This window comes from Hordeum vulgare, chromosome 2H, assembly GCF_904849725.1.
Source record: "Hordeum vulgare subsp. vulgare chromosome 2H, MorexV3_pseudomolecules_assembly, whole genome shotgun sequence".
NCBI lineage: Eukaryota > Viridiplantae > Streptophyta > Magnoliopsida > Poales > Poaceae > Hordeum > Hordeum vulgare.
The window spans coordinates 116,625,719-116,651,067 of record NC_058519.1 but is presented as its reverse complement, the minus strand read 5'-3'; positions in this window follow the sequence as shown (position 1 = coordinate 116,651,067).

Below are 25,349 nucleotides of genomic sequence, written 5' to 3'. Positions count from 1 at the left end.
CTTGCCTTAATTTCCCCCAACAATGACATAATTAGCCCATTTAGCTCCAAAATGCCATAATAACCTCAAAATGGCATAAGAACCTTGGTTAGCTCATTAATATTATATACTTAGCTTGTTTTCCTCTAAAATGGGATAATTAGCCCATTTAGCTCCAAAAAGACATAGTTAGCTAATTTAGCTCCAAGAAGAGGAGAAGAGGAGAAGAAATAGGAAAAATGAAAAGAAAGAAGAAGAGGAAGAAGAGAAGAAGGAGAAGGAGGAGGAGGAGAAGGAGGACAAGGGCAAGGACCTTCTAGTCCTCCTCCTCCTTCTCCTCCTTCTTATTTATTTCTTCTTCTTCTCCTCCTCCTCTTATTTCTTCTCCTCTTTAATATTATCCTTGCCTTAATTTCCCCAACAATGACATAATTAGCCAATTTAGCTCCAAAAAGACATTATAAGCTCAAAATGGCATAAGAACCTTGGTTAGCTCATTAAAATTATATACGTAGCTTGTTTTCCTCCATAATGACATAGTTAGCTAATTTAGCTCCAAGAAGAGGAGAAGAGGAGAAATGAAAAGGAAGAAAAAAAATAAGAAGAGAAAGAGAAGAGAAGGAGAAGGAGAAGAAGGAGGAGGAGGAGAAGGAGAAGGAGGAGGAGGAGGAGGAGAAGACCAAGGACCTTCTAGTCCTTCTCCTCCTCCTCCTCCTTCTCCTCCTTCTTCTTTATTTCTTCTTCTTCTCATCCTCCTCCTATTTCTTCTCCTCCTTCGTATTATCCTTGCCTTAATTTCCCCCAACAATGACATAATTAGCCCATTTAGCTCCAAAATGCCATAATAACCTCAAAATGGCATAAGAACCTTGGTTAGCTCATTAATATTATATGCTTAGCTTGTTTTCCTCTAAAATGGGATAATTAGCCCATTTAGCTCCAAAAAGACATAGTTAGCTAATTTAGCTCCAAGAAGAGGAGAAGAGGCGAAGAAATAGGAAAAATGAAAAGAAAGAAGAAGAGGAAGAAGAGAAGAAGGAGAAGGAGGAGGAGGAGAAGGAGGACAAGGGCAAGGACCTTCTAGTCCTTCTCCTCCTCCTCCTCCTTCTCCTCCTTCTTATTTATTTCTTCTTCTTCTCCTCCTCCTCTTATTTCTTCTCCTCTTTCATATTCTCCTTGCCTTAATTTCCCCAACAATGACATAATTAGCCAATTTAGCTCCAAAAAGACATTATAAGCTCAAAATGGCATAAGAACCTTGGTTAGCTCATTAATATTATATACGTAGCTTGTGTTTCCTCCATAATGACATAGTTAGCTAATTTAGCTCAAAGAAAAGGAGAAGAGGAGAAATGAAAAGGAAGAAAAAAAAGAAGAAGAGAAAGAGAAGAGAAGGAGAAGGAGAAGAAGGAGGAGGAGAAGAAGGAGAAGGAGGAGAAGGAGGAGAAGGCCAAGGACCTTCTAGTCCTTCTCCTCCTTCTTCTTTATTTCTTCTTATTCTTCTCCTCCTCCTCTTTATTCTCCTCTTTCATGTTCTCCTTGCCTTAATTTCCCCAACAATGACATAATTAGCCCATTTAGCTCCAAAATGCCATAATAACCTCAAAATGGCATAAGAACGTTGGTTAGCTCATTAATATTATATACTTAGCTTGTTTTCCTCTAAAATGGGATAATTCGCCCATTTAGCTCCAAAAAGACATAGTTAGCTAATTTAGCTCCAAGAAGAGGAGAAGAGGAGAAGAAATAGGAAAAATGAAAAGAAAGAAGAAGAAGAAGAGAAGAAGGAGGAGGAGGAGGAGGAGGAGGAGAAGGAGGAGAAGTCCAAGGACCTTCTAGTACTTCTCCTCCTCCTCCTCCTCCTGCTCCTCCTTCTTCTTTATTTCTTCTTATTCTTCTTATCCTCCCCTTTCTTCTCCTCTTTAATATTCTCCTTGCCTTAATTTCCCCAACAATGACATAATTAGCCAATTTAGCTCCAAAAAGACATTATAAGCTCAAAATGGCATAAAAACCTTGGTTAGCTCATTAATATTATATACTTAGCTTGTTTTCCTCTATAATGACATAGTTAGCTAATTTAGCTCCAAGAAGAGGAGAAGAGGAGAAATTAAAAGGAAGAACAAAAAGAAGAAGAGAAAGAGAAGATAAGGAGGAGGAGAAGAAGGAGGAGGAGAAGAAGAAGAGAAGAAGGAGAAGGAGCCCTACTTATTCTCCTTCTTCTTCCCTCCTTCTCCTCTTCTTCTCTTCCTTCTTCCCTCCTTAGCTTATTTCCCCAACAAAGACATACTTAGCGAATTATCATCCAAAATGACATAATTAGCTTAGTTAGGTAAAAACATCATAAGAACCTTGGTTAGCTCAATAAAATGACTAATTAAGCTCCTAAAAGACATAATAAGCTCAAAATGGCATAAGAACCTTGGTTAGCTCATTAATATTATATATTTAGCTTGTTTTCCTCTAGAATGACATAATTAGCCCATTTAGCTGCAAAAATACATAGTTAGCTAATTTAGCTCCAAGAAGAGTAGAAGAGGAGAAATGAAAAGAAGGAAGAGGAAGAAGAAGGAGAGAAGAATAAGAAGAGAAGGAGAAGGAGAAGGAGAAGAAGAAGGAGGAGGAGAAGAAGACAAGAAGAAGGAGAAGGAGGAGAAGAAGGAGAAGGAGCCCTCCTTCTCCTTCTTCTTCTCTCCTCCTTCTTCTCCTCCTTCTTCTCCTTGTTCTTCTCTTCTTCTTTTTTCTTCTTCTCCTCCTCCTTCTCCTTCTCCTTCCCCTCCTCCTCCTCGTCCTCCTCCTCATTCTTGTTTTTGTTCTCCTTGTTCTCTTCTTGCTTCTTCTCTTTCTTCTTCAATTTAGCTTATTTGTCATATATATGTTGTTGTTCTTCTTCTTCTGACTTTCTAATTCCCATTTTGCAGATTGGATGTACTACATGCATGGAAGCTGGCATTGGAGTGCTTTAGTTCCCGTTTTTATTTGAGTTGATGAACAATGTGGAACTATATGTATATGTATATATGGATGAACAATATATGTGCAACTATATGTATGTATACATGGATGAAACTTTGTATGTGTTGGTTCTTTTGATATATGGGATGTATGTTGATGAACAAATGGCATTGATGAGCTTTATATGTATATCGTATATGTGTTGTGACCTATTTATCATATATGTGCTATTAATTATATATATATATATGTGCTGTGAAATAGAAAAAATAAACAAAAATGTGACAATATAGGCTCTTTCTCGTTTGCCAGCTTATGGCAAAGGCCTTTGCCATCAGCTGGCAGACGGCAAAGGTGCCACGTGGCGCCCAGCTGTGCAACCTAGGCAGGAGCAGCTGGCCATATAGTATCTTTGTCGTCTGCTTCAAGGGGGAGGTGGAGGTGGAGGCTGACGGCAAAGAAGAGGGGGAGGCAGACGACACAGAAGAGGGGGGAGGCAGACGGCAAAGAAGAGGGGGGAGGCTGACGGCAAAGAAGAGGGGGAGGAGGAGGGGGAGGCAGACGGCAAAGAAGAGGGGGGAGGCAGATGGCACAGAAGAGGGGAGGCAGACGGCAAAGCCTCCGTTAGCCCCTAACGGAGGCAACGCCTGCCGGCTGCCGTCTCGACATATTTGTCGACTGCTCTCATGGAAACCTGACAGCAAAGCTCTTTGTCGTCCGCTTCGGTGAGGCAGACGGCAAAGAACCTACAATGTCGTCGTAGGCTGACGCAGAAATTTTGCCGACAGTGAGATTCTTTGCCGTCTGTGATATACTCTTTGCCATCTGTGATATACTCTTTGCCGTCTGTGATGGCAGACGACAAAGAAGTTAATTCCTGTAGTGTGTAGTTAAACCCATTCCAGTTGAAGATCAAGTCATTGCCTATAATGACCCTTTTGTTCCCAGTGCTTACATTGAGAAACCACCTTTCCCTGTTAGGATAAAGGATCAACCTAAAGCTTTAACTGTGATACGTAGAGGCTACATTAGAACACCTACACCCCCTGAGCAAATTAGAATTGAACCTAGCATTGTTATTATTAAAGATATTATGTCTGAAGATGTTGAGGGACATAATATTCACTTCTGTGAAGATGCTGCTAGAATTGCCAAACCTCACGCTAGAGACAAACAAAGGCCTATTGTTGGCATGCCTGTTGTTTCTATTAAGATAGGAGATCATTGTTATCATGGCTTATGTTACGTGGATGCTAGTGTTAGTGCAATATCTCAATCCTTATATGATGAAATCAAAGACGAGATTGCACCTGTTGAAATAGAGCCTATTGATGTCACTATTCAGCTTGCCAATAGAGATAATATCTGCCCTGTGGGAATTGTTAGGGATGTTGAAGTCTTGTGTGGTAAAACGAAGTATCCTGCTGATTTCCTCGTTCTTGCTACCGCACAAGATAGCTTTTGTCCCATCATATTTGGTAGACCTTTTCTCAATACTGTCAATGCTCATATTGATTTTGAGAAGCAAACTGTCACTGTTGGCTTTGAAGGTGTGTCACATGAGTTCAATTTCTCTAAGTTTGGTAGACAACCTCAGGAAAAGGAGTTGCCTAGTAGGGATGAAACTATTGCCTTATCCTCTATTGCCGTGCCTCCTACTGATCCCTTAGAGCAATACTTGCTTGAGCATGAAAATGATATGCATATGGATGAAAGGGACGAGATAGATAGAGTTGTCTTAGAACAATATCATATCCTTAAGAATAACTTGCATGTTGAACTGCTTGGGGATCCACCCCCACCAAAGGGTGATCCTATGTTCAAGCTTAAACAGTTGCCTCATACTCTTAAGTATGCTTATCTTGATGAAAAGGAGATATATCATGTTATTATTAGTGCTAGCCTCTCAGAGCATGAAGAAAAGAAGTTACTAAAAACTCTGAGGAAGCACTGTGCTGCTATTGGATATACTCTTGATGATCTTAAGGGCATTAGTCCTACTCTATGCCAGCACAAGATTAAAACTGATCCTGATTTCAAACCAGTTCTTGATCATCAAAGGAGATTAAATCCTAGGATGAAAGAAGTAGTGAGGAAAGAAATACTAAAGCTCCTGGAAGCAGGTATCATCTATCCTATTGCGCATAGTGATTGGGTGAGTCCAGTGCATTGCGTCCCTAAGAAGGGAGGCATTACCGTTGTCCCTAATGATCAGGATGAATTGATCCCACAAAGGATTATTACTGGCAATAGGATGGTGATCGATTTTAGGAAATTGAATAAAGCCACTAGGAAAGATCATTACCCTTTTCCTTTTATCTACCAAATGCTAGAAAGACTATCTAAACACACACACTTCTGCTTTCTAGACGGTTATTCTGGTTTCTCCCCAATACCAGTTGAACAATCTGATCAGGAGAAAACCACTTTCACCTGCCCTTTCGGTACCTTTGCTTATAGACGTATGCCTTTTGGCTTATGTAATGCACCTGCCACCTTTCAAAGATGTATGATGGCTATATTCTTTGACTTTTGTAAAAAGATAGTTGACGTTTTCATGGATGACTTCTCCGTTTACGGGTCTTCCATTGATGATTGCCTCAGCAACCTTGATCGAGTCTTGCAGAGATGTAAAGACACCAATCTTGTCTTGAATTGGGAGAAGTGCCACTTTATGGTTAATGAAGGCATCGTCTTAGGACATAAAATTTCTGAAAGAGGTATCGAAGTCGATAAGGCTAAGGTTGATGCAATCGAGAAAACGCCATGCCCCACAGATATCAAAGGTATAAGAAGTTTCCTTGGTCATGCTGGTTTCTGTAGAAGGTTCATTAAAGACTTCTCTAAGATTTCTAGGCCTCTTACCAATCTCTTGCAAAAGGATATTCCTTTTGTCTTTGACGATGATTGTGAGGAAGCCTTCGAAATACTTAAGAGGGCTTTGATAACCGCACCTATTGTTCAACCACCTGATTGGAACTTACCTTTTGAAATCATGTGTGATGCTAGTGATTATGTTGTTGGTGTTGTTCTAGGGCAAAGAGTTGACAAGAAGTTGAATGTTATTCACTATGCTAGTAAAAATCTAGATAGTGCCCAAAGAAACTATGCTACTATGGAGAAGGAGTTTTTAGCAGTCGTGTTTGCATGTGAAAAGTTCAGGTCTTACATAGTTGATTCCAAAGTCACTATTCACACAGATCACGCTGCCATTAAGTACCTCATGGAGAAGAAGGACACTAAACCTAATCTTATCAGATGGGTTCTCTTGCTACAAGAGTTTGATTTGCACGTTGTCGACAGAAAGGGTGTTGATAACCCCGTAGCAGATAACTTCTCTAGGTTGGAGAACGTTCTTGATGACCCACAACCTATTGATGATAGCTTTCCCGGTGAGCAACTGAATGTCATCAATGCTTCACGTAGTGCACCGTAGTATGCTGATTATGCAAACTATATCGTTGCCAAATATATACCACCTAGTTTCACATACCAGCAAAAGAAGAAATTCTTCTTTAACTCGAGACATTACTTTTGGGATGATCCTCACCTTTATAAGGAAGGAGTAGATGGTGTTATTAGACGTTGTGTACCTGAACATGAACAGGGACAGATCCTACAGAAGTGTCAATCTGAGGCCTACGGAGGACACCATGCGGGATATAGAAGTGCACACAAGGTATTGCAATCAGGTTTCTATTGGCCCGCTCTCTTCAAGGATGCTCGTAAGTTTGTCTTGTCTTGTGACGAATGTCAAAGAGTAGGTAATATCGGTACACGTCAGGAAATGCCTATGAACTATTCACTTGTCATTGAACCATTTGATGTTTGGGGCTTTGATTATATAGGACCTTTTCCAAAATCCAAAGGGTATACTCATATCCTAGTTGTTGTTGATTACGGCACTAAGTGGGTAGAAGCTATCCCCACTAGTAGTGCTGATCACAACACTTCTATCAGGATGCTTGATAACCCACAAGTATAGGGGATCAATTGTAGCCTTTCTCGATAAGTGAGAGTGTCGAACCCAACGAGGAGCTAAAGGTAGGACAAATATTCCCTCAAGTTCTATCGACCACCGATACAACTCTACGCACACTTTACGTTCGCTTTACCTAGAACAAGTATGAAACTAGAAGTACTTTGTAGGAGTGATAGGATAGGCTTGCAAGAGAGTAAAGAACACGTAAATAAAACTAGGGGCTGGTTAGATAAAGAAACAACTACGAGTGTCTAACGAGTGTGGAAAAGTGGTGGTAGGAGTTGCGGAATTGTCCCTAAGCAATTGACTACATTACTAGATCGATAGCAAGTTTTATGTGGGAGAGGCCTCTGCTAGCATGTCATCCCTTACTTGGAATTCTATGCACTTGTGATTGGAACTATTAGCAAGCTTCCGCAACTACTAACGTTCATTAAGGTAAAACCCAACCATAGCAATAAGATATATTGGTCCCCCTTCAATCCCATATGCATCAATTTCTATGCTAGGTTTGAAGCTTCTGTCACTCTAGCCTGCCAATACATAGTCCTATCAACATACAACTTACCCTATGGTGTGATCCACGCGCGCTATCATATGATGGGCACCAAAGGACAGCAACATAACCACAAGAAAATTAAACCAACCATAGCATTTCATCAATCACCGATAGGACAACGATAATCTACTCACACATCATAGGATAGCAACACATCATTGGATAATAATATGTAGCATAAAGCACCTTGTTCAAGTAGAGGGTACAGCGGGTTGCGGGGGAGTGGACCACTGAATATAGATGGGGGAAGATGATGGAGATATTGGTGAAGATGACGGAGGTGTTGGTGTAGATCGCCGTCACACGATGATGTCCCGGGCGGCGTTCCGGCGCCGCCGGGAGAGAGGAGAGAGAGCCCCCCTCCTTCTTCTTCTTCCTTGACCTCCTCCCTAGATGGCAGAAGGGTTTACCCTCTGTTCCATGGTCTCCATGGCGGCGGAGGGGCGAGGGCCCCTCCGAGATTGGATCTCTCTCTCTGTGTCCTTCTGTTTCTGTGCTCCCAGATTCTGCGTTTCACCGTTTCTTAAATTCTGGGAGATCCATAACTCCGATTGGGCTGAAATTTTAACACGACTTTCTTTAGGATATTATCTTTCTTGCGGCGAAAGAAAGGCTCCAACCGCCTTAATGAGTAGCCACAAGCCTGCCAGCCGCCGCCGTACCTCCTGGTGGTGGCTACAGGGCTTGTGGGCCCTCCGTGCATCGCCTCGCGTTGATTCTTCTTCCCAAAAATCATAAATATTCCAAAAAAATCCCCGTAAGTTTTTATTACGTTTGGACTTCGTTTGGTATGGATATTCCGCGAAACAAAAAACATGCAACAAACAGGAACTGGCACTGGATCAGTATGTTAGTCCCAAAAATAGTATAAAAAGTTGCTAAAAGTATATGCAAGGTGTAGAATATTGGCATGAAACAATAAAAAATTATAGATACGACGGAGACGTATCAGCATCCCCAAGCTTAATTCCTGCTCGTCCTTGAGTAGGTAAATGATAAAAAAGATATTTTTTTATGTGGAATGATACCTAGCATAATCTTGATCATAAAATCTAATCATGGCATGAATACTAAAACACGAGTGATTCGAAGCAATAGTCTATCATTTGACATAAAGACAATAATATTTCAAGCATACTAACAAAGCAATCATGTCTTCTCAAAATATCATGACCAAAGAAAGTTATCCCTACAAAATCATATAGTCTGGCTATGCTCCATCTTCCCCACACAATGTATTTAAATCATGCACAACCCCGGTTTTAGCCAAGCAATTGTTTCATACTTTAGTGTTCTCAAACCTTTTCAACTTTCACGCAATACATGAGCGTGAGCCATGACATAGCACTATAGGTGGAATAGAATATGGTGGTCATGGAGAAGACAAAAAAAGGAGGAGATAGTCTCACATCAACTAGGCGTATCAACGGGCTATGGAGATGCCCATCAATAGATATCAATGTGAGTGAGTAGAGATTGCCACGCAACGGATGCACTAGAGCTTATAAGTGTACGAAAGCTCACAAAAGAAACTAGTGGGTGTGCACCCAACTTGCTTGCTCACGAAGACCTAGGGCAATTTTGAGGAAGCCCATCATTGGAATATACAAGCCAAGTTATATAATGAAAATTTCCCACTAGTATATGGAAGTGACAACATAGGAGACTCTCTGTCATGAAGATCATAGTGCTATTTGAAGCACAAGTGTGGAAAGAGGATAGTAGCAATTGTCCCTTCTCTCTTTTCTCTTTTTTTTGTGGGCTCTTTGGCCTCTTTTATATATATATATATATATATATATATATATATATATATATATATTTGGTGGGCATCTTTGGCCTCTTTTTTATAAATGGGCTTCGCTGGCCTCTTTTATTTCGTTACATGGGACAATGCTCTATTAATGATGATCATCACACTTACAACTCAATACTTAGAGCAATGATGACTCTATATGAAATGCCTTCGGTAGTGTACCGTGACAATGATCTAGCATAGCAATGACATCAAAAAACAGACAAGCCATAGAAACATCATGCTAGCTATCTTACGATCATGCAATGGCAATATGGAAGTGGTGGCACATGTCATGAGACGGAACGGTGGTAGTTGCATGGCAATATATCTCGGAATGGCTATGAAAATGCCATAATAGGTAGGTACGGTGCCTGTTTTGAGGGAGGCTATATGGTGGGTGTAATGCACCGGCGAAAGTTGTGCGGTGCTAGAGAGGCTAGCAATGGTGGAAGGGTGAGAGTGCGTATAATCTATGGACTCAACATTAGTCATAAAGAACTCACATACTTATTGCAAAAGTCTATTAGTCATCGAAACAAGGTACTACACGCATGCTCCTAGGGGAAAGGTTGGTAGGAGTTAACCATCGCGCGATCCCGACCTCCACACAAAGGATGACAATCAATAAATAAATCATCCTCCGACTTCATCACATAACGGTTCACCATACGTGCATGCTACGGGAATCACAAACCTTAACACAAGTATTTATAAAAATACACAATTACTCACTAGCATGACTCTAATATCACAGATTCATGTCGGAAAACTGTTGCAAGGAATCAAACATATCATATTCAGTGATCTACAGGTTTTATGTAGGATTCTATGACTAACCATGTGAATGACCAACTCCTGTTAACTCTCTAAATAGGTATAAGTGAAGCATGAGAGTTTAATTCTTTCTACAAAAGATATGCCCCGCTCTAACAAATATAAGTGAAGCAAAAGAGCATTCTACAAATGGTGGTTTTCTATGTGTAGGGAAACAGGCAATCCAAACTTCAAAAGATATAAGCGAAGCACATGAAGCATTCTATAAAGACAACCAAGGACTATCTCATACCAGCATGGTGCATAAAAGAAAAAGGGAAAAATAAACACAAAATACGCTCCAAGCATTTGCACATATCATGTGACAAATTAAAATATAGCTCCGAGTAAAATTACCGATAGATTGTAGACGAAAGAGGGGATACCTTCCGGGGCATCCCCAAGCTTAGACGCTTGAGTCTTCCTTGAATATTACCTTGGGGTGCCTCGGGCATCCCCAAGCTTAGTCTCTTGCCTCTCCTTATTCCTTCATCCATCATTCTCTCACCCAAAACTTGAAAACTTCAATCACACAAAACTCAACAAAACTTCGTGAGATCCGTTAGTATAATAAAATAAATCACCGCTTCAAGTACTGTTGTGAACTCATTCTAAATTCATATAAGCATTATATCTACTGTAATGCAACTTCACCATGGTTCATACCCCCCGATACTACCCATAGATTCATCAAAATAAGAGAACAATGCATAGAAGACAGAATCTGTCAAAACAGAATAGTTTGTAGCAATCTGTATATTCCGTATACCTATGATATCTCAAAACATCTGAAAAATTACGAACGTCTGGAAAATTTGCATATCAATCAGCAGCAAAAATAATCAACTCAAAATCTCTTCCAGAATAAAAATGAAAATTAATTTCGTGAGCAGAAAGTTTATGTATTTTCTCAGCGTGATCAAACAACTATCACCCAAACTAATCGTAAAGGCTTTGCTTGGCACATTATTTTTAAAAAACACAAAGGAATTGTACAAGGGGATAATTATTTTTGTGAGAAACTTCCATGAAAAAATCTACATTGTTTCCATGAGCATGAACACAAGTGTTCAAGATCGACCCTCACTTCCGCAATGCATCACCTTTCAATCGCTTCTCTTTTTGAAAAAGTTTTAAATTCCCCTCTATATTTTTTTTGTTTTTAAACTAAATAAAAGCACTCAACATTAATAAATGACTCTCTAAAACTTCTGGGCTGTCTCCCAAGCAGCGCTTTCTTTAAAGCCATTAAGCTAGGCACAAAGTGCTCAAGTAATGGATCCACCCGGATCCCAAGGTATATCAAAGCCAATTTTAATTAGCAATTATTTGCAATTTAGTAGTGAGCACAAGGTAACATATATCATGAAATGACTAAGTCTAACTCTCTTCCTATGCATTGGCATGTCATAAAAGAACAATTCATGCACACCAGGTAAAGGCCAATACGAAGCATAAGCAGTTTCTTGCAATTTTATCGTGTTGGAAACATAGAGAGGTGGAGATGTAGTTCCTCTCTCATAATAATTGCAAGTAGGAGCAGCAAGCACATGCATATTATATTCATCAAAATCATCATGTGTAACATAAGGAACTATAGCTAGCTCATCTTCATAAGCATCATTCATATTGGCATCATGGCCACAAGCGTAGCAAGCATCAAGTTCATCAAAAAGGGATATTTCAAACGAATCCAAGGGATCATAGCATTCATCCTTTGGTAAGAACGAAGGGAAATTAAATAATGTATGAGTAGAAGAGTTACTCTCATTAGAATGTGGACATGGGTAGCTAGTCTATTCTTCCTCCTTTTGTTCTTCGCTCTCCTCGTCATCTTTTTCATCTAATGAGCTCACAATTTCAGCATTTTCTTCTTCCATAGTTTCCTGCAAAATAATAGTCTCTTCTTGGGCAGCATAGCATTTCTCCTTAAGTCGTTCAATATGGGCATTATATTCATAGTTAGTATAACAATAACAAAGCATAACCAAATTTTCAGATCGGTAAGGAGCATCATCATTATCATCATACCTTTTAAACAGAGCCTCAATTTCATAAGCACCCATAAAAGCAACAAACTCTTCTATTTGATCCACATCATAGTAATCATATATACCATTAGCATAAGAAGCCAAGGTTCTATGATCATTAAACTCACAAGAAAGGGGAAGGTGTGGAGCCTTCATCCTAGAGCAACAAGTAACACCATGTCTCTTGCATAGTTCCCAAGCATACCATTTCAACAAATGGATTTGATCCCATAAAAGTTTCCCTTTTTGAGTCAAGCGATAATCCCTAAAGTATTCATGTTGATCCAACGTGTATCCCATTATATAATTGAATGGGGCTTTCTCAGGATTATTAAAGAAGTATATGATATTTTCCACGTAACGAGCATCGAGGGTTTTCGGAGGTTCCCCATCTCCATGAGTAGCAAGTACACCTAATTTTTTTGGCATTTCGTGTTCCATATCCATAACTAAAGATAGAGAACAACTTAGAATAGAAAATAAATCTACTTAGTGATAAAGCAAACAAGCACACACGAGAATATTCACCCCACACTATTGCTCCCCGGCAACGGCGCCACAAAAAGGTCTTGATAACCCACAAGTATAGGGGATCAATTATAGCCTTTCTCGATAAGTAAGAGTGTCGAACCCAACGAGGAGCTAAAGGTAGGACAAATATTCCCTCAAGTTCTATCGACCACCGATACAACTCTACGCACACTTTACGTTTGCTTTACCTAGAACAAGTATGAAACTAGAAGTACTTTGTAGGAGTGATAGGATAGGCTTGCAAGAGAGTAAAGAACACGTAAATAAAACTAGGGGCTGGTTAGATAAAGAAACAACTACGAGTGTCTAAAGAGTGTGGAAAAGTGGTGGTAGGAGTTGCGGAATTGTCCCTAAGCAATTGACTACGTTACTAGATCGATAGCAAGTTTTATGTGGGAAAGGCCTCTGCTAGCATGTCATCCCTTACTTGGAATTCTATGCACTTGTGATTGGAACTATTAGCACGCATCCGCAACTACTAACGTTCATTAAGGTAAAACCCAACCATAGCAATAAGATATATTGGTCCCCCTTCAATCCCATATGCATCAATTTCTATGCTAGGTTTGAAGCTTGTGTTACTCTAGCCTGCCAATACATAGTCCTATCAACATACAACTTACCCTATGGTGTGATCCACGCGCGCTATCATATGATGGGCACCAAAGGACAGCAACATAACCACAAGCAAATTAAACCAACCATAGCAATTCATCAATCACCGATAGGACAACGATAATCTACTCACACATCATAGGATAGCAACACATCATTGGATAATAATATGTAGCATAAAGCACCATGTTCAAGTAGAGGGTATAGCGGGTTGCGGGAGAGTGGACCGCTGAATATAGATGGGGGAAGATGATGGATATGTTGGTGAAGATGACGGAGGTGTTGGTGTAGATCGCCGTCACACGATGATGTCCCGGGCGGCGTTCTGGCGCCGCCGGGAGAGAGGGGGAGAGAGCCCCCCTCCTTCTTCTTATTCTTTGACCTCCTCCCTAGATGGGAGAAGGGTTTTCCCTCCGGTACATGGTCTCCATGGCGGCGGAGGGGCGAGAGCCCCTCCAAGATTGGATCTCTCTCTCTCTGTGTCCTTCTGTTTCTGCGCTCCCTGATTCTGCGTTTCACCGTTTCCTAAATTCCCGGAGATCCGTAACTCCGATTGGGCTGAAATTTTAACACGTATTTATTTCGGATATTATCTTTCTTGCGGCGAAAGAAGGGCTCCAACCGCCTTAAGGAGTGGACACAAGCGTGCCAGCCGCCGCCGTACCTCCTGGTAGCGGCTACAGGGCTTATGGGTCCGGCGTGCATCGCCTCGCGTTGATTCTTCTTCCCAAAAATTATAAATATTCCAAAAAAAATCAACGTAAGTTTTTATTACGTTCGGACTTCGTTTGGTAAGGATATTCTGTGAAACAAAAAACATGCAACAAACAAAAAATGGCACTGGGCACTGGATCAATATGTTAGTCCCAAAAATAGTATAAAAAGTTGCCAAAAGTATATGAAAGTTGTAGAATATTGGCATGAAACAATCAAAATTATAGATGCGACGGAGATGTATCAATGCTTAAAGAAGTTATCTTCCCTAGATTTGGAGTCCCTAGATATCTAATGACCAATGGTGGTTCACATTTCATTCATGGTGCTTTCCGTAAAACACTTGCGAAGTACGATGTCAACCATAGAATTGCGTCTCCCTATCACCCTCAGTCCACTGGTCAAGTAGAGCTAAGAAATAGAGATATTAAACTGATTCTACAAAAGACTGTCAACGGGTCTAGAAAGAATTGGTCTAAGAAGCTCGATGATGCATTGTGGGCTTATAGGACTGCCTATAAGAATCCCATGGGTATGTCTCCATAGAAAATGGTGTACCGTAAAGCATGTCATTTACCTCTTGAGCTATGCTACGGTAACAAAAGTCCTTCCTTGGCGCTAGGAATTCTTCTTGCTACTTCTCTGGTTTGCGTCGGTTTTTCCCTTGAAGAGGAAAGGGTGATGCAGCACAGGAGCAGTAAGTATTTCCCTCGGTTTGAGAACCAAGGTATCGATCCAGAAGGAGGGTCTCGTCAAGTCCAGAGTACCTGCGCTAGCACAAACAATCTTGCACCCAACGCTTCAAAGGGGTTGTCAATCCCTTCAAGATTGTTTGCAAAGTGAGATGTGAAGGCGGAAAGTGCAACGAAGTAAAAAGTGTAAGGTTGAAAATATGGTGAGGAGTAGACCCTGGGGCCATAGTGTTCACTAGAGGCTTCTCTCAAAATAGAAAGTATTACCGTGGGTGAACAAATTACTGTCGAGCAATTGATAGAACCGCGCAAAGTCATGACGATATCTAAGGCAAAGATCATACATATAGGCATCACGTCCGAGACAAGTAGACCGATACTTTCTGCATCTACTACTATTACTCCACACATCGACCGCTATCCAACATGCATCTAGTGTATTGAGTTCATGACGAATAGAGTAACGCTTTAAGCAAGATGACATGATGTAGAGGTATAATCTCAAACCAATGACGAAAACCCCATCTTTTTACCCTTAATGGCAACAACACGATGCGTGCCTCGCTACCCCTTCTGTCACTAGGTGAGGTCACCACACGGTATGAACAAAAAACCAAGCACTTCTCCCATTGCAAGAATCATAGATCTAGTTGGCCAGCTAAACCCACAACTCGAAGAGAATTACAAGGATATGAAATCATGCATAAGAGAGACCAGAAGAAACTCAAATAAGGTTCATAGATAATCTGATCATAAATCCACAATTCATCGGATCTCGACAAACACACCGCAAAAGAAGACTACATCGGATAGATATCCATGAAGATCATGGAGAACTTTGTATTGAAGATCCAAGAGAGAGAAGAAGCCATCTAGTTACTAACTATGGACCCGTAGGACTATGGTGAACTACGCACGCATCATCGGAGAGGTCATGGTGTTGATGAAGAAGCCCTCCGTATCCGAATATCCCCTCCCTCAGGGCACCAGAAAGTGCCCCAGATGGGATCTTGCGGAGATAAAAGCTTGCAGCGGCGGAAAACTAATTTCGATGATCTCCTCATTTTTTTGGGATTATTAGGGAATTTATAGGCGCAACCCCTAGGGCAGAGGGCGCCCACGGGGCCCACAAGCCTGGACGGCGCGGCCTCCCCGCTGGCCGCGGGGTGGGGGCTTGTGGGGCCCCTGAGGCTCCCCTGCCTTGGCTCTCAAGCTTCTCGATCTTCTTCCGTTCCCGAAAAAATCTTTTCGGCGATTTTCTTCTGTTTGGACTCTGTTTCAAAATCTCCTCTGAAAGGGGTCAAAAACATGGGAAAAACAGGAACCCACACTTGGCACTGAGTTAATAAGTTAGTCCCAAAAAATATATAGAAGTCATACAAAACATCCAAAGTTTGACAAGATAATAGCATGAAACCATCAAAAATTATAGATAAGTTGGAGACGTATCAAGCATCCCCAAGCTAACTCCTGCTCGTCCTCGACTAGGGAAGTGGTAAAGAATGAATTTTTGATGTGGAATGCTACGTAGCATAGTTGTCCTTTGCAACTTCTTTCACGTGACATGAATGTTCAGATCCGTAAGATTCAAAACAATAGTTTGCTATTAACATGAAAACAATAATACTTAAAGCAAACTAGCAAGGTAATCATGAACTTTCCAAATAACAAGGCCAATGGAAGTTATCCCTACAAAATCATATAGTCTAGCTATGCTCCATCATCCTCACACAACAATTGTAAATCATGCACAACCCCGGTATTGGCCAAGTAATTGTTTTCGCCCTCTTACTTTCTCAAACTTTTTATAACTATCACGCAATACATGAGCGCGAGCCATGGATATAGCACTATAGGTGGAATAGAGTGTGGTGGTGGTTGCGAGACAAAAAGGAGGAGATGGTCACATTGACTCGGCGTATCAAAAGGCTATGGAGATGCCCATTAATAGATATCAATGTAAATGAGTAAGGATTGCCATACAAGAGATGCACTAGAGCTATAAGTATGTGAAAGCTCAAAAGTAGAACTAGTGGGTGTGCATCCAACTTGCTTGCTTACGAAGACCTAGGGCAATTTTGAGGAAGCCCATCATCGGAATATACAAGCCAAGTTATATAATGAAGATTCCCACTAGCATGTGGTAGTGACAAAGCAAGAAGCTCTCAATCATGAAGAACATGGTGCTATCATGAAGCACAAGTGTGGAAAAAGATAGTAGCATTGTCCCTTCTCTCTTTTTCTCTCTTTTCTCCTTTTTTTTATTTGGGCTCTTAGGCCTCTATTTTTTTCTCCCTTTTTTTATTTTTGGGATCTTTGGCCTCTCTTTTTTATTTCCTCACATGGGACAATCCTCTAATAATGATGATCATCACACCTGTATTTACTCACAGCTCAAACCTTAGAATGATGATGACTCTATAGGAAATGCCTCCGGCAGTGTACCGGGATTTGCAACGATCTAGCATGGCGTATGACGTTGAAACATCTCGCTAGCTATCTTACGATCATGCAATGGCAATATGAGAGTGACGACACAAGTCATGAGATGGAACGGTGGGAGTTGCATGGCAATATATCTCGGAATGGCTATGAAAATGCCATAGTAGGTAGGTATGGTGGCTGTTTTGAGGAAGGCATATGGTGGGTTTGTGCACCGGCGAGAATTGCGTGGCACTAGAGAAGCTAGCAATGGTGGAAGGTGAAAGTGCATCTATACCATGGACTCACATTAGTCATGAAGAACTCACATACTTGTTGCGAAAGTTTTTATTAGTAATCGAAACAAAGTGCTAAACGCGTACTCCGAGGGGAAGGGTTAGTAGGTGTTAACCATCGCACGATCCCGACCTCAACACAAAGGATGACAATCAATAGATCAACTTCCTAACATAGCGGTTCACCATACGTGCATGCTACAGGAATCACCAACTTCAACATAAGTATTTCTAGATTCACAATACCCTACTAACATAACTCTTAATATTACGGAATCCACGTCTCAAAACTAATTGAGAGGAATCAGAACTTCTCTTTCTATTCAATGCACATGAAGATGGAGGTTTTTGTATCCTCTTTGCATACCTATCACATTTGGGACTACTTTCATAGCATAAGCCAACTACCAAATCACGCACCGCCGTGCTCTAAAGATATAAGTGAAGCACAAGAACAAAAGTATCTAGCTCAAAAGATATAAGTGAAGCACAAGAGCAAAAGTATCTAACCCAAAAGATATAAGTGAAGCACTATGAGCATTCTAGCAAAATCACGATGAGTGCATGTCTCTCTCTCTCAAAAAGGTGTGCAGCAAGGATGATTGTGACACAACAAAAAGAAAAGACTCCTAAGATACAAGACGCTCCAAGCAAAACACATATCTTGTGGTGAATAAAAATATAGCTCCAAGTAATGTTACCGATGGATTGAAGATGAAACGGGGGATGCCTTCCCGGGGCATCCCCAAGCTTAGGCTTTTGGTGTCCTTGAATTTGGCTTGGGATGCCTTCGGCATCCCCAAGCTAGAGCTCTTTCCACTCCTTATCTCATCTCCCATGAGAACATCACCCAAAACTTGAAAACTTCACAACACAAAACTTAAACAGAAACTCGTGATAACATTAGCACAAGAAAACAAACTACCACTTCTTTTGGTACTGTAGCAATCTTGAATTCTATCTATATTGATGTTGGGCTACTGTATTCTCACTTTTCCATGGCTAGTACCCCCCGATACTAACCATAGTTTCATCAAAACAAGCAACCAACTCAACAAAAACAGAATCTTGTAAAAACAGACCAGTCTGTAGCAATCTGTATACTTCGTATACTTCTGATACCTCAAAAAATCTGAAAAATTACGACGGCCTGGGCAAAAAGCATATCTACCAGCAGAAAAAAGAATCAACTCAAATGCTATTTCTGAAAAAAAAAGTGATTTCCATGAACGTTCCACCTGAGGCGGAGTCCAAGATATTTCTAGAACCAAAATTCAAGCCAGCATAAAAGATTTGAATAATCATCCAAAGGCTCAAGCCATGAGCGGGACAATTTCTAATCATTAATTTCATTCTCTCCCAAGCTTGTGCAACATGCTCATGATCATGTTGCTTGAAATTCATGATATCATTACGGAGAGAGATGATCTTAGTCGGCCGAAAATACTTGGATATATACGCATCTTTGCACTTATCCCAAGAATCGATACTATTTTTGGGCAAAGAAGAAAACCAAGTTTTTGTGTGATCTCGCAACGAGAAAGGAAAAACGCTTCAATTTAATCACGTCATTATCCAAATCTTTTTTCTTTTGCATATCGCAAAGCTCAATGAACGTATTGAGATGGGATGTGGCATCTTCACTAGGAAGGCCAGAGAATTGCTATTTCATAACAAGATTCAGCAAAGCGGCATTTATTTCGTATGACTGTGCACTAGTGGCGGGAGCAATCGGAGTACTAATAAAATCATTATTATTAGTATTCGAAAAGTTACAAAGTTTGGTGTTTTCGTTCATGGTGACTTCAGCAAGCAAGCAAGCACACAAGCAAAAAAAGCGGGCGAGAAAAAAGGGTGAACGAAAAGGGCGAACGAAAAGGCGAACAAAAAAGGCAAATTGGTGAAGTGGGGAGAGGAAAATGAGAGGCAACTGGCAAACAAAGTGAATGCAAGAGATGAGTTTGCAACACTTCCTTGGATGAGTTCTTGACTTAATCTTCCTCCCCATCAACAGCGCCAGAAATCCTTCTGCTACTTCTCAAACAACAGTGCCAGAAATTGACATGTTGACGGAGATTGGGCTTGCGTTGGTTTTTCCCTTGAAGAGGAAAGGGTGATGCAGCACAGGAGCAGTAAGTATTTCCCTCAATTTGAGAACCAAGGTATCGATCCAGAAGGAGGGTCTCGTCAAGTCCAGAGTACCTGCGCAAACTCAAACAAGCTTGCACCCAACGCTTCAAAGGGGTTGTCAAATCCCTTCAAGATTGTTTGCAAAGTGAGATCTGAAGGCGGAAAGTGCAACGAAGTAAAAAATTGTAAGGCTGAAAATATGGTGTGGAGTAGACCCTGGGGGCCATAGTGTTCACTAGAGGCTTCTCTCAAAATGGCAAGTATTACGGTGGTGAACAAATTATTGTAGAGCAATTGACAGAACCGCGCAAAGTCATGATGATATCTAAGGCAATGATCTAGCATATAGGCATCACGTCCGAGACAAGTAGACCGATACTTTCTGCATCTACTACTATTACTCCACACATCGACCGCTATCCAGCATGCATCTAGTGTATTGAGTTCATGACGAACAGAGTAACGCCTTAAGCAAGATGACATGATGTAGAGGGATAAACTCAAACCAATGATGAAAACCCCATCTTTTTACCCTTGATGGCAACAACACGATGCGTGCCTCGCTGCCCCTTCTGTCGCTGGGTTAGGTCACCGCACGGTATGAACCCAAAACCAAGCACTTCTTCCATTGCAAGAATCATAGATCAAGCTGGCCAAACAAAAGCCACAACTCGAAGAGAATTACAAGGATATGAAATCATGCATAAAAGAGATCAGAAGAAACTCAAATAAGATTCATAGATAATCTGATCATAAATCCACAATTTATCGGATCTTAACAAACACACCGCAAAAGAAGATTACATTGGATAGATCTCCATGAAGATCATGGAGAAATTTGTATTGAAGATTCAAGAGAGAGAAGAACCATCTAGCTACTAGCTATGGACCCGTAGGTCTGTGGTGAACTACTCACGCATCATCGGAGAGGTCATGGTATTGATGAAGAAGCCCTCCGTATCCGAATCCCCCCTCCGGCCGGGCACCAAAACGTGCCCCGGATGGGATCTTGTGGAGACAGAAGTTTGTGGCGGCGGAAAAGTGTTCTCGTGGCTCTCTTGATTTTTTCTGGGATTTTAGGGAATATATAGGCGAAAGACCTAGGGCAGAGGAGGCCTAGGGAGCCTAGAGACCTAGGGCAGAGGAGGCCTAGGGCAGAGGAGGCCTAGGGAGCCTTGCTACCCCTTCTGTCACTGGGTGAGGTCACCGCACGGTATGAACCCAAAACCAAGCACTTCTCCCATGGCAAGAATCATAGATCTAGCTGGCCAGACAAAACCCACAACTCGAAGAGAATTACAAGGATGTGAAATCATGCATAAGAGAGATCGGAAGAAACTCAAATAAGATTCATAGATAATCTGATCATAAATCCACAATTCATCGGATCTCGAACAACACACCACAAAAGAAGATTACATCGGATAGATCTCCATGAAGATCATGGAGAACTTTGTATTGAAGATCCAAGAGAGAGAAGAAGCCATCTAGTTACTAGCTATGGACCCGTAGGTCTATGGTAAACTACCCACGCATCATAGGAGAGGTCATGGTGTCGATGAAGAAGCCCTCCGTGTCCGAATCCCCCCAGCAGGGCACCAGGACGTGCGCAGATGGGATATTGCGGAGACAGAAGCTTGCGGCGGCGGAAAAGTGATTACGATGCTCCCCTGATTTTTTTGGGAATATTTCGCAATTTATAGGCACAAGATCTAGGTCAGGGGACCTCCAGGGGGCCCACAAGCCTGCATGGTGCCCCCGTGGCCGCGAGGTGGGGGCTTGTGGGGCCCCTGGGGCTCTTCTGGCTTGGCCCCCAAGCTCTCCGATCTTCTTCCGTTCCAGAAAAAATATTTTCGCGGATTTTCTTCCGTTTGGATTCTGTTTCAAAATCTCCTCTGAAAGGGGTCAAAAACATGGAAAAAACAGGAACTGGCACTTGACACTGGATTAATAAGTTACTCCCAAAAAATAAATAAAAGGCATGCAAAACATCCAAAGTTTGACAAGATAATAGCATGAAACCATCAATAATTATAGATACGTTGGAGACGTATCAGAGCCTCCGCCTGATCTCGCGCCAACGCTCGAGGCCATCCGCCGGAACCTGTGGTATAGGCACCCGGCTGTCGTTGAGGTTCCACCCCTCCGGGAGCACGACGCTTGGCCATGGAACCGGGAGGTTGTTCTCCCATAGGTACCGCGCGTGGTCCTCGTTCACCGTCCGATGTTGGTTAGGGCTCGACGGACCTCCGTCGCCGTCGCGAGCGATGAGGTTACGCTTCGGCATCGTTCCAGGTTATTTGGCTCGATAAGTGGGGTGGACGAGCGGGGTGGTCGATGCTCGAGTGGGGGGAAAAGGTGGCGGTGGTTCCTGTTTAATAGGACCCGTCAAAACAGCCGAAGCGTCGCAGCCGTCGTTGCCCTGTGGGCCAGCGGGAGACGAGTCGTTCGTGCATTGGGACCGGTCAAACTAGAAGCGTCGCCGTGTCGCTGCCTGGTGGTAGAGTGGATAGGTGGCGTAGCCAGTGGGCCATTGGGAGACGAGTAGTTCCCACGTGCACAGAGCCTCGGTATCGCCGTTCTCACTGCCCTGTGAGCCAGCGGGAGGCGAGTCATTCACAGCGTGGACTCGCTTGCCTGATGAGGTGCCCCAGGCCGACCCCACTAGTGAGCTTCGGTGATGTAAAATGAATACCACGGATGTTCACTAGCAAGACGCACGGCTGCGTACACTGTAAATCCATGGATGCACGCATTGTGGATCCACGGGTATGTACGCCGTAGGTCCACAGACACTAGGAAGACGCACGGGTGCGTCTATGGTAGGTGCACGGGTGCGTCTACGGACACACATATGTTTCAGATTTATAAAAATAACAAAGAAATAAGAAAGAAATCAGGTTTATAGAAACAGAGTTTCCACACCTTTCATTCAAACATGCTTCAGAACCTTCAACATCACATTTAACAACTATATAAAAAAGAGGTAGACAAATGGCAACTCCACAGGATTCGACATGAAGTCAAAAAACACATAAAAATGAACGCATAACATAGTCATACCACATAAACTTGAACACATAAAAGTGACATAACTGTTGGAAATATGCCCTAGAGGCAATAATAAAATGGTTATTATCATATTTCCTTGTTCATGATAATCGTCTATTGTTCATGCTATAATTGTATTAACAGGAAACAGTAATACATGTGTGAATAAATGGATCACAATGTGTCCTAGCAAGCCTCTAGTTGGCTAGCTCGTTGATCAATAGATGATCATGGTTTCTTGATCATGGGCATTAGATGTCATTGATAACGGGATCACATCATTGGGAGAATGATGTGATGGACGGGACCCAATCCTAAGCATAGCACTAGATCGTATTGTTTGTATGCTAAAGCTTTTCTAATGTCAAGTGTCTTTTCCTTCGACCGTGGGATTGTGCAACTCCCGGATACCGTAGGAGTGCTTTGGGTGTATCAAACGTCACAACGTAACTGGATGACTATAAAGGTGCACTACGGGTACCTCCGAAAGTGTTTGTTGGGTTGGTACGAATCGAGATCGGGATTTGTCACTCCGTGTGACGGAGAGATATCTCTGGGCCCACTCGGTAGAACATCATCATGAGCTCAATGTGACTAAGGAGTTAGTCACACGATGACGTGCTACGGAACGAGTAAAGAGACTTACCGGTAACGAGATTGAACAAGGTATAGGTATACCGACGATCGAATCTCGGGCAAGTTCTATACCGACAGACAAAGGGAATTGTATACGGGATTAATTGAATCCTTGACATCGTGGTTCATCCACTGAGATCATTGTGGAGCATGTGGGAGCCACCATGGGTATCCAGATCCCGCTGATGGTTATTGGCCGGAGAGTGTCTCGGTCATGTCTGCATGATTCCCGAACCCGTAGGGTCTACACACTTAAGGTTCGATGACGCTAGGGTTATAGGGAATTGTTATATGAGGTTACCGAAGGTTGTTAGGAGTCCCGGATGAAATCCCGTATGTCACGAGGAGCTTCGGAATGGTCCGGAGGTAAAGATTGATATATAGGATGGATGGGTTTGGACGCCGGAAATGTTTCGGGCACCACCGACAAAGTGCCGGGACCACCGGAAGGGTTCCGGAGGCCCACCGGGAGGGGCCACAAGCCCCGGAGGGCTACGTGGGCCAAGTGCGGGAGGGAACCAGCCCCTAGCTGGGCTGGTGTGCCCCCCACACCCAGCCCATGCGCACCAAAGAGGGAGGGAGGGGAACCCTAGGCGCTGGTGGGCCTAAGGCCCACCTAGGGGTGTCCCCCCTCTCCCTGCCCTGGACGCCGCCCCCTCTCCCATCTGGGCTGCCGCACCACCTAGGGTGGGAACCCTAGGGGTGGCGCACCCCCCTCCCCTCCTCCTATATATAGAGAGGGTTTTGGGGATATTTGAGACACGGTTTTCCATCTCTCTCGGTGCAGCCCTGTCTCTCTTCTTCCTCCTCTCCCACGGTGCTTGGCGAAGCCCTGCCGGGAGACCCCGTCTCTCCAACGACACCACACCATCGTGCTGCCGGAGATCTTCCCCAACCTCTCCCTCCTCCTTGTTGGATCAAGGAGCGGGAGACGTCACCGGGCTGCAGGTGTGTTGAACACGGAGGTGTCGTGATTCGGCACTAGATCGGAATCACACCGCTATTTGAATTGCCGCGAGTACGACTCCATCAACCGCGTTCTAGCAACGCTTCCGCTTGGCGATCTTCAAAGGTATGAATATGCACTCTCCCCTCTCTCGTTGGTGGTTTCTCCATAGGAAGATCTAAATATGGTGTAGGAAAATTTTGAATTTATGCTACGTTACCCGACAATAACAATATTAGAGACAGTGCGATGATGTTCCAAAGAAATGTTTAGATAATTCTGGACACTAGAAAGGGTGCAACAACACCTAACTCTACCAGCCTGAGCATTCTTATCAGCAACCATAGTGGAATAGATCTGCTACCCCGCAGAAAGAGCTGTTTTTGAGCAATCACAGCTGAATGGATTCGTCAAGTCCAGGTATTCAACATGTTTATTTTTTAAATCCAGGAGGACGTGATTGCAATAAGGTGAAAAGTTGATGCAAGCGTATTTAGAAGCCTTCTTGTCCCACTGAAGCTTCTTCTGTTGTTGTGCGCAAAAAGATAAATTGGTTGCTGTGGACGTGAATTTGTAGGGTCTGCCAATCTTAATCTTGATGGTCTCCAACTCGCTTGCATTCAGGATAAAGAACGACGCAAATTCAATGTGTTCTCGACAGCTTTCGTAATATTCTAGTGTTACTGTCTTCAGACGAATGCGATGCTCTTTGCGAAATTGGCTGAACCTACGACGCCAACCTTTTCATGGACCACCACGATAAAATCCTCCCTAAAACATACGAGTAGATTGAAAAGTACTTAACATCATTGGAGACAGCAAAATTAACGATTAATTGTATCATGTCCATCCCAAAAAGCTTGTCATACATTTGTTTAGATCCGAGTGTACCGATCCAGACAAATGTAAAGACAAGTCTTTTTGAGACGGAGGTATGAGTGCTACACTATGAAATGTATGTGAAAACCATTACCTCTACAAACAAGTTCTCCAGGTTTGGAAACATTTCCAACAATTGAATAGCAATGTCAACTTTATAACTATGGACCATAAAAAAAGTCTTGACGGATTGTCGAAGTGATGTTAGCCCGACAGCCACCGAACCCTTCAGGAAACATGGAACAAAAGTCAATAAAATAAAAGGTTGGATGACATAAAACTCGTTTCCTCCAACAAAAGTATTGTGAGAATTGAGTACCTC